This window comes from Dermacentor albipictus, chromosome 1 (genome assembly GCF_038994185.2).
Source record: "Dermacentor albipictus isolate Rhodes 1998 colony chromosome 1, USDA_Dalb.pri_finalv2, whole genome shotgun sequence".
NCBI lineage: Eukaryota > Metazoa > Arthropoda > Arachnida > Ixodida > Ixodidae > Dermacentor > Dermacentor albipictus.
The window spans coordinates 375752198-375762764 of NC_091821.1; the positions used below are offsets into that span (position 1 = coordinate 375752198).

At 47.6% G+C, this 10567-nt stretch overlaps 1 long non-coding RNA gene across 1 annotated transcript in view; it reads left to right on the plus strand.

Annotated features, from left to right (window-relative positions):
• LOC135901749 (uncharacterized) overlaps positions 1-9917 on the plus strand; it is a 275089-nt gene extending 265172 nt beyond the window's left edge. The window contains exons 3-5 of the long non-coding RNA XR_010564262.2: positions 4501-4562; positions 6993-7072; positions 9810-9917. This is a non-coding gene — a long non-coding RNA (uncharacterized lncRNA). The remainder of the gene's footprint in view (positions 1-4500; positions 4563-6992; positions 7073-9809) is intronic.
• Positions 9918-10567: the final 650 nt, after the last annotated feature.

The following is a 10567-nucleotide window of genomic DNA, read 5'->3' on the forward strand; positions in this document are numbered from 1 at the left end:
TCACGTTGCGATAAATGTACGCACCGACAGCTCTCTCTACGTCCAAAACAAAGAAACAAACAGCGAGAAAAAAAAAACACACTCTCCTGAGCCGCATTTGTGTTTCCCTGTCCGTTATTTTCATACGAGCGTAATCAGGCACTATCTAAATCACGCATATCCCATGCACACTTATGCGTAGGCTGATGCCCAAACCCGAATTTAAGCACGGACGTATGCGTGTCGAAAACAAATCGTCGTTATGGACAGGTGACTGCGCGCAACGTACACCACGTGGCACGCGGGAAGACCGAAAGGCATTCAAGTTAGGAGTGAACAGAAGGCATCGTCACTCCTTACGTTTTTTACGCCTAACGAGAGAGCCTCGTCCCATTTCTGTCAAAACTATCGGCATTGGTCTCGCCTGTTGTTATCTCTGCGGCAAGGTATCCGTCACCTTACGCCTTCAGCTTCTTCCGCTTCAGGACATTGAGACGCAGTCAAGACAGCATGCGTGGACTGATGGACCCGTCCGTGGATCTCACATTTGGGAGATGCCCAGAGAGAGAGAGAGGGAGAGAGAAAACATTTATTTATCATGAGTTTGGGCGACTTTCTCGCAGGGTGGAGCGCTTAGTTCAGGGCCCCATTCGGTTTCTGGTAACGACATTGTTGGGCAAGCTTCCTTTCTTTGCTAGAATAATGCAGGCTCGGTTGTCGATGCCATTCATGCAGAATCTATCAACGTTTTGTCAAAGCCATGTTCACTCTGCTGAAAAACACATTGTTTCACCTCAGTGGGCAGCTAAGGTAAGGCAGATACTGCAAGCTGTTCCACCGACAGAGACACACAGCGCAAAACGCGGAACCGTACGCAGCTTAGTCACGCATTTTTTATTTTATTTTATGATTTTTTTTGCGTTGGGTAACTCATCAAGAAATATACGAAAATCTCGGTCGGGCAGTTCTGGCAGGACCTTGTCGGGCTATACTTTTGCGCACGCTCCTGCCACTTACCATTAATTTCTGACGCCACGTGTTTGAAAAGGTAAGTGCAGAGTACGCGGAAAAGCGTCTATTAAGCTAGCCGTTCCGCTGGGTGTCCGACACGGACTCACCCTCCCTCTACCCCCCCCCCCCCCCACCCACGTTCCACCTTACTTAAAGGTATGCACTTAAAATATTCATCAGCATTTCCACTCTATGAAGAAGGACGAGCAGCGAAGCTGTGGCATGTTTTACCATAATGGCCACATTATGCAAATAAGGGTATATTATTATTATTAGTAGTATTATTATTATTATTGAAGGAGACAGACAATGAATACATCTTTTGATTGTGGAGTGATTTGTTCTCATTATTTTATGAAGTAGTGACGTGAGCAAGTACCGCTGCATGGCAGACGGAAATTGCACAATATTTGAAACTTCACTGTGAACTACGCAATCCTTAAAGGTAGATGAAACTCGGCGTAATATTAGAGTCGCTTAGCGGCTAATTGCAGTGTAAATTGTTTCGTGATTGTTTTAATAAAACAAGAGTTACAGCCGTTTTCTGTAACCATACCCCCTCCGTAGACAGCCATCTACCGACGCCAGACGGGAATTGTGTGACGTTTACCACTTCACTGTGGACTACCTAGTGAAGACAAGCAGGTGAAACTCGTCGTAACGATAGAGTCGTCTTAGCGCTCAATCTCACTACATTTTTGTTTTTCCAAGATACCTACACTGGATTGAGAGTTACAGAGCATTCGCGACAAACTAACTGGAGGCGAACTCGTGTTGACGTGACGAGTAAACGGACGGACATCGACCACCGCCGGGGGGCCATACAGCGTCATGTATACAGCATATACAGCATCCCGTTCCTGCATGCATTCGGCATGCAGGAACAAACGTGCGCTGACTCGTCCTTGCGTACTGCACTGTACTCGCACTTCATCCCCTCTCGCCGGCCATCGCATCCCCTAACGCTAGCTGTGGCCTCTGCATAGAGAACAGCGCATGGCCTAGGGCAGCGAGATACTCCGGCAAACTAATGAATCTCGTCCTCGCTCCCCCCGGGCGGCTCCCTAGTGTGGAATGTACAGGAGCTAATTAGGAGCACCTTATTTCTCGGGCGCGTGATCAGTCTTGCTGGCGGCGCGACTGGTGCTGCAGCGCACTCGCTGCGAGCACGCGCGATGACCACTGTGCGCGAGCTCTCCTTTCGCCCAATTTGCAGCCGGTGAGGTGCTATTTCCGCTCAGCCACGGGCCGCCAAGCACCGCTCGTGGAACGAGGCATGGCCACCATAGATAGACGGGAACGAACAGCGCAAAGAAAGGCATCAAACGTCAGGAAGACAAACAAGCACGGGCACACGCGTACAAGTAATCTTAACTGGGCAGCATCGGCGATGCAGAGATAGTCAGTGCTTTGCTTGCCTTTCTATGCTTAGCCCGGTGCTCGTTGCACGAATGAGCGAACTGGTCAACTTTTTAACGCACTTGTGTCCCACTGAAGAGCGCCGCCGGACTAGAGTGTGCGAAACGTTCCCACACAGCCGATGAGGGGAATTAGGGCCTACAACAGAGGCACACACTGGAAGAGGAGACGAAGACGGATCACTGCTTACAGCTGTTTAATAGCAGGGAGAGTATTTTACATGTAAACGTCGTGTCACGCATGCGCGCAAAAAAAGGTATCAAGGCTATCACAGGATGACGCATGCATGTACATCAAAGATGGGTGAACAAGAATTGAAGTCTTAAGGCGTGTAGTGCAACTGGCGGCTCACGTCAGTCTTGAAGAGGTATTACCGCTCTCGCCCTGAATACGTGTCCCCGAAAAACGACCCTTACAAACCCATACGGAAAGGGGGCTATTAAATAGGCCCCCTTGTTCCCTTTCTGCTTACTTTTCGTGCATGTTCCATAAGCTGGGCAAGAGCGGTAACACCTCTTCGAGTCTTGCACCAAAAGCACATTTCATCAAAAAGAACAGATAATGTTGCATACGCGAGCCTTAAATTGCTCAACACACCTCAGAATACGAATTCTTGTGGGCCCGTCTTAGGTTTACATATCGTACGTGCGTCATCCTGTGATATATCTGTTTACTTTTTGTGTGCGTGTGGGACAAGTTGGTTGTATATGAAATACTATTCCTGCTATTGAACGGTTGTAAGTTAATTCCGAGCATCTATGCAAGACCAGATGGCTTAACAGTTACTTCACCTCACAGACACACTTTGGGGTTCCTGGCCGCGGTTCTCTTGCACAACTGTGCGGTACCCGACATAGTGAAAACCGAGGCAGCACGGGGCAGCAGGCTATGTTACGTTTGCGCGGACGTGAGCTCCAACATAAAGGCGCGTTCAAATGCGCGCATATGAGTTGTTTCTATTGTCCTCCAGAAAAATTAAAGCGAATTCATGCGACGATATTCATGACCTGAGGTGCGATGGGAACGCGGTGCGAAAACGATTTGCATTAGGTTATATAAGCACCCGGATACATGACGACCTCTTACGCAATGGACGAGAACAATTAGCCCACAGCTCACGCGGCCCCTTTTTCCCTCGGTTCGTATACGCACGAACGTACTCCGATTAATTGCCTCGGATTATTAGAAGGCTAGCCCGCCAGAGATATTCTCGCGTTAATCGTATTGCCAGCGCTTGCACCACAGTCGAGCGTGACGCCGCGAAATATGAGAGAGGTCGCCGGGCGGGTTAGCGCTGCGCCTTTTCCTTCGTTTATTGGCGGAAGCCGAACTTCCGCGCCGAGTTGAGCAGTGGGCATACTGGACTCATTATCACCGATTGATCAACAGTGCGTGGTGCTGGCTTACGGTAATTCTTATTCTCGGTTTATCGGCTCTATCTTATTTGGCTTCGGTGGCACTTGGTAATTTAAATTGTGCGGCAGTGCAAGCGATCGTTGTATCGAACACTGGACGTGTGAACTCATCGGCTCATTTGACTTATTCAATGATTTAATAATGGGCCGATTTATTGAAGGAGCGACTGAGTGAGGGAGTGATTCCGGCCGGATCGACTCTGTGCCGGTTGAGTTGAAGAAATTTATACGAAATTAGGATAAACGAGTGTTATACATATGCCGAGAATTCAGAAGATTTGGGAACTAGTGCGTAGACCGCTTTATCGGCGAGGAGCAATGTACTCTTAAACCAACGCGCCGCGCCGCTCTCCTCCTCGCAGTGGAATGTGCGGATTCCGTTTCCTCCCAGCGGCAGCTAGGAAAGGGAGCCGTTTAATTGGGAGTTACTGTGATTTTAACAAGTTCTGTCTGTGCTTGCTGCGATGTCAGATGACTCAAGGTCGACGGGCGACCACTCTGCTGTATTAGGCTGCAAAAATAACTTTCGGAAGCAAGCGTGAAGCGCATCTTCTGCCGCGGTGACTTCGCGGACACCACCCGTTTCGATGGCATAGAATGATACGCTTTGTATTGCCAACATGAACAGAAAGGACTTGATACCATCACGTGTATGTTCGGAAATTTTCGTTCCCAGGGAGCGCTCAGCGACGAACTCGAAACTCGGAACCCATGATCGAACTGGAGTGTGAAAGAAAGGTGCGTATTTCTTCGTACACGCTCATGAAACTTATTCTGTTCAAACGTGTTTTAAGATTAACATGCTTGGCAAGCAACGCTCTGGCGGAAGTTGACCGAGGACGTATTATGAAAACAGTACGGGCTGACTAAAAGTAATGAAGATGTGTTCTTTTCCATTCTCTAATCAAAGCATGCCTACCGTGTGCCGGCCGGAACCTATAGTTCACATGGGCTCTCCCGTGCTTCTGAATCTCGCCGGCAAGCTGTCAACGCCACTCATCGCACGCTGTGTTACTGCAGAAAATGAGGTTGCTGTTGCAAAGAGTAGTTGTTCGTTTTTCAGCTCTCTCGAATAGGCAAGGTGCCCTTGCAGGCACAGGCACCATTCGAGACCTAAGAGTGCGCATAATCTTTCAACGCGTCGTGTGCGTCTGCTTGACCATGGCATATTCGCGGCCAGCGACACAAGCTCATTTTATCCTCGTTAACAGCCCTTTCTTCTCGAGCTATTGCACATTTTTTTTATTTTGTAAAGCTTGCTGCCGGGGTGCCAGATAAACAATGTTTAGAAAGTCGTACCGCAAAAATTTTAGGAGCACGAAAGCTAGCAAAATGTGTTTCCTCGTAGCTTCGCAGTTACCTGGATTGGGATGTATGCTGGTGCGGCACACCACATTATGCATGAAGACGCCTCTAATTGTTGTTTTGCTGAGTGATACCTTAAAAGAGTTCAAGGCTAGACATACAATAATAACACGTTAGATGTATAGGTTATGTATCGGTAATGTTCACACTTGACTCGCCACGTATTTCGATCGTGGGCAAAGCTGCGGGAGTGATTCTAGGTCTGTGGCCTTTCGATATTGCGTCTATATCGAAGCTTAAAGCTTAGCCACCACACGTTAAGAAGTTTCCTAATCCAAACAACTTGTTGACTCGCCCCTTGCCACCCGCCGTCAGCAGCACGTTCGCCGTGCACCCTGCGGCGCGATCCCACATACCAACATGGCGCCGGACGATAGACGGCGCTAAGGTCGCAAATTGATGGCGCCCTCAATAAGATGGTTTATATGAAGGTATTTTTTCGTGATTTATGGTTTGATTACGCAGAACAGATGTGCCCTCCTTGGCACTGTCTCGTCAATAAGAATGTCGCGCTATTTAAACAACTTCGCTGGTGCGTCGTGTGTTTGCAGCGCAAGGTATAAGATAGGGGGTGGAATGAGGAAGGTGGTGGTGTGACGACAGCTGTCTAATTCATCGTCAGCTTAACCGAAAGGACGGACAGAGAAAACTCTGTCTCCACCTTTTAACTGCTGTCACTGTAAGAAGTATGTAAACTTAAGGCAACAACAAAAGTCGCAACAAAAGTCGGTCAAGGCTTTGTTGACTTTTCTACGTGACAGTGGTCTATTAGAAAGACTATAATGACCCCATTTCATCCCTTTTCATATTTTTTTCTCACGCTTTTATTTTTGTCACGCTCTTCTTTCCGTCTTTACTTCCCCTTTCCCTTCCCCTAGTGCAGGGTAGCAAACCGGAGGTTTTAAGTCTGGTTAACCTCCCTGCCTTTCTCTCATTTGCATCTTTCTCTCTCTCTAAGGCAATCCTCTCTAGTGCAAGCCTTAGACCTCTAGCCCTGGCCACCGTGTTTCCTTTTTGCTGTCAGTACCAGTTTTCTGTTGACACCATTTGGGCACATATGTTAGCGGTATCAATTAACTCTTGTGGCGTCCGCCGTCTGCCGCAGCAGTGAGAAATGTGTGGGGGTGCTTTGTCCAGTGATAGGAGAATGGAAGTCGGTCTTGCAATGCAAAGTGCGCTGAGTCGCTTTTAGCCTCATTCCTGTAGGGAGCTCTACGAAAGACTTGGGCTCTCTTCTGCTGTACCTATTTGTGCCAGCCATCCATGTCCGCGTGCGCAGTGACTAAGGTATACCAGTCGCGATTCACGACGTGACGGGCGACCATATGTTGTCGGAGAATGAATGTTGTCCCGCAGTTTCTGATGCTCGCCGTCGTCACTTGTTTTCCTGCCGCTTCCCATTAAGATTGTGAAGATTGTTCCGTAGATTGCTAAGATGCAGTAGCGACTACGGCGGTGGTGACTACAGTAGCGGCACCGTTTCGCTTCTCGAATACGTGCCGTTGTCGAAGCGACGTACATTCCCTCCCATGTTTCCCTTGTCTCGTCATTCGAAGAAACCGACGTCACCAAACCGTGCTTCTTTCTTTTTACCAACTCGTCTCGTCTCCCGTTCTCGTTTATTTTCTGTCTCTTGGCGCACAAGTCACTTGCAGCAGTCGTTTTAACAACGTGACCTTCAGCACGGTGGACGATCTTTGCCTAATTTGTATTCAACTTCAGGGGCTTTGTGTGCCAAAAACAAAATGTAATTATTGAGGGACTCCGGATTAATTTTGACCACCTGGGTTTCGTTGACGTTAGATGCAGCCGCCGCGGCCGAGATCAAGCCCAGGACGTCGAGCTCACCAGCGCCACCCCATAGCCAAAGCAATCCAAGACAGGTATTTGTTGTCTTGGATGTCAGTGAGCTAAATGTCGAAAAGTTTTAGCTAGGAATGCCTGAATCATGACTTCCTCTCTTAGACTGCAGAATTAAATGATATCACTCTTATTGCATCATTGTGGTATCTGTGAGAACCACAAGGTCTCTGACTCTCATTTTCGTGCTTTGCTATGCTGTGGGCAACATTCACATGAGTGCTGACAGTAGCCACATTGCGAAATCTTTCCCTTGGCGTCCCTGTTCGTTTCTTTTTTGTCTTGACGCGGTGGCTCTGCAACTTTGTAAAAGACTGATCGATTTGTTCCGTTACATTCAAACGTACATAAAAATAGCGACATGTTGTTATTTAGTCAAAGGTAACTATACGTTTGTCGAGCCCGTCTCTCGACAAATGAAGTGCTGTCATTGGCTGTACTGATGTAACAAGCAAAACAGCTGCCCTAACTGCGCTTCGCGGTCGCGACGGGTTGGCATAGCTTGTGCTGCAATAGGTCTACCGGATGATGTATGGAAGCGACCTTCACGAGAATGACAACATATGAGAGATGTTTTATTTCGGAGAACAAATGATGATGGATGTTAAGCACCGTCCCAGAAGAGGTCGTACACGTCGAAACTTGTGCGTATTTTCCAACTTGAACCGCGTGTGAAGAATGAAGCGGCCACCACCATTGCTCGCTGTAAAAGCAAGTTGCAACATGTAGACGCCCACAGATGGTACTTTATAACCAGTGCAACAAGTACTATTTCGCCACTTGTTTTGTTATACTTTTGTAATTGTTGCAAGTACCATGATGACAGAGAATAGGACCAGAGAGTAATTATCCAAATGATCACTACAGCGACCAACACTGCTAGCGATGTGGCTTGTTCAAGTTCCAAATCAGAAACAACAAATGATAATAGTATTTTTCTCAATGAGCCTGGTAACTGTTTTTTTCTTTCTTTTTCTTTTTTTTTGTGAGGTCTTGACACATTCACCGTGGTGGTAAAGATATTCGCGTAACAGCCCATAGGCTTGCAACGTCACCGTCTATAGGTCTATAGGTACTATAGGTACTACTAGTCTATAACTGTACGTAAGTGCTAGGGGGCACCAGCCTATAAAAGCCAATGATAACCCATCCCCTACAGGGAACAGGGGTGCAATAGAAGCTCGGGATCCTCGGCTCTTCGTTGTCGTAACACCTCGGCTTCGCGCTCCCTCACGGCGAGGTTGGCACGTCGAAGACAAGCCCTTTCTCGAGCGACTTCCCGGCGGTGTTCATGAAACGCCGCATCTTCTTCCGCCGAACGCATGACGCGCGGCCCACTCTCGCTGTCATTCCTTCAACGCAGCCTGTTCTTCGGCAGAACGAACCAAACGCGGCCTCCCCCATCTGACTGCCGGGCCTGAACTGGCCGGAAACAGCGGGCGAGCGAACACGAGATCGCACCCTTTCCCTCCTCTGCAGGAAAGGACGCCTGTGATTGGCTCGCGCCTTGCACTGCGTCTACTTCTTCATGCATATAGAACCCCGCTTTAAAGGGCGCGTATGATGAACCGGCAGTGGCTGAATCAGCTGGCGTGGTGGTGTCGCAGGGTTCATCATACGGGCCGTATGATGAACCGACAGTGGCTGAATGAAAGGTACCCTTGTAGGTACAACCGTTTCACGGTTTCGGTCTATCATTCGCGTTTTCCACAAACTGTTCATTTCCATGAGAAAAAAAAAAACATGTCGAAAGGTGCCTTATCACTAGAGGTCGGCAGCAGGTATCCATGTCCTCTAGATGACACTACACCTAAAACATGTTTATGATGGACTCGATATACAACCGGACTGGTACCCCATTTCGGCGAGGTGCCTATCCTTACCATCCCTCTAATGTAAAACCAACGCCTTCATCCACTGTATGAACGCTGCCTTTTCTGTGTGTGACCGTCATTGTGCCCTTCATTCTCTGACTATGCACAGCTGGTGAATGTCGGGTTAAATGCTACTGTTATAAATACCACGAAAGAGAAAAAAAAAGCGACAGTGGTTGATTTGGTTAGCGTGGTGGTCTCGCCACCCGGATGGTTTGAATCCGCAGCCCAACAAGCAATTTTCATTTTTGCGCGGCTTGAATTTTTTCCTACAGCAGCACGGACGCCGACACGAGTGGGGCAATACAACCTTCGCTTAAAAATGACGCAGATAACCGTGCTGTCTCCACTCATCGCTACGCTTGGCAAGGTCATATCAGATATTTTAGCCTCACTGCTAATCCAATGAGCCATTGATAGTTAACTCGTGTGGTACACCTAGTGCATTGAAACGTCTGGCCCTCTTCTTGACGTATCAAGTGACGGTGCTACCTAACTCGGCCTGTTCAGCGCTTGGCCGTTGATGCAGTGTTTTCTCACTATGCAATCATGGCGCGTTGCCTTGGCGCTGCTAAACTGGCTGGGTCCTCCCCTGCTGCTTAGAACTGATAAATAAAAACTCCAATTGATCAAGATCGATGGCCAAGGGCGCATTTAGGTCTCGAGACATATGTACAGGAACGTTCGGACGTGTTCCTGCATTTGTGAACGTCGACGACGTTTCCACTGTATGCCGCGTGCGAACGATATCTGCCAAGGTCAGAATTGTTAATGTGTTCCATGTCTGCGTCTTTCAGCACTTTTGCAATTGTTCTGAGGCTTCAGCTAGTTAGTACTTATTATTTTTTATTTACAGAGCATTTAGTACTTATTTCTTTATTTACAGAATACTGGAGGCCAGCGTGTGGCCCAGGCAGGAGTGGACACAGTATTGATACGAAATACAAGCATTCTAAGGAGAAGAACAAAATAATAATAGAAAAGAACGTTGTCATAATAAAAAGATTGGCGTACAGTGCAATTGTGTAAAGTAAAATCAATGATAATTTTTCATGGCAAAAATAATAGTGCAGAAAGATTTGCAACAAGTAATCCAGACTTATCAAGCTTAACGCAGCTAGGATAGACATCCTTTTTGACACGCAAGCGAACATTCATTAATTCACGCATATGCGTGTACGTTTACTACTTTATGTATATTAACACTGGCAATGGTACGAAATAAACGAGGGCATAAACAAAGATTGAATGCCCACCGCAAGCATTTGTAACGCTTATACTATACACTTTATTCATTTAAAGAAAAAGGAGCGTGGAGTAATGGACATACATACGCAACTGTCCACGGATGATAGGGCACGGCAGCTGTGCTGACATGCCGCACACTAATCCGTTTGTCTACATGGTACAGGTGAGCAAACGCTATGGCACATGTATCCGCTCGAATAACCCCTGCTTGATGCAGGGGTTATTGGCTACTGAGTGAAATGGCCTGGTAAGTGCTGCCTCACCTCTCTAAGCTGTTATTTCTTTGTGGGGATGTAGAAACTAACCCAGGGCCGGACTTATACCATCTTTCTAAACAAATCCAGCAACTCGCGGACGGCGTCAAAGAAATGAGGAATACCAGACTCACCTCCATCG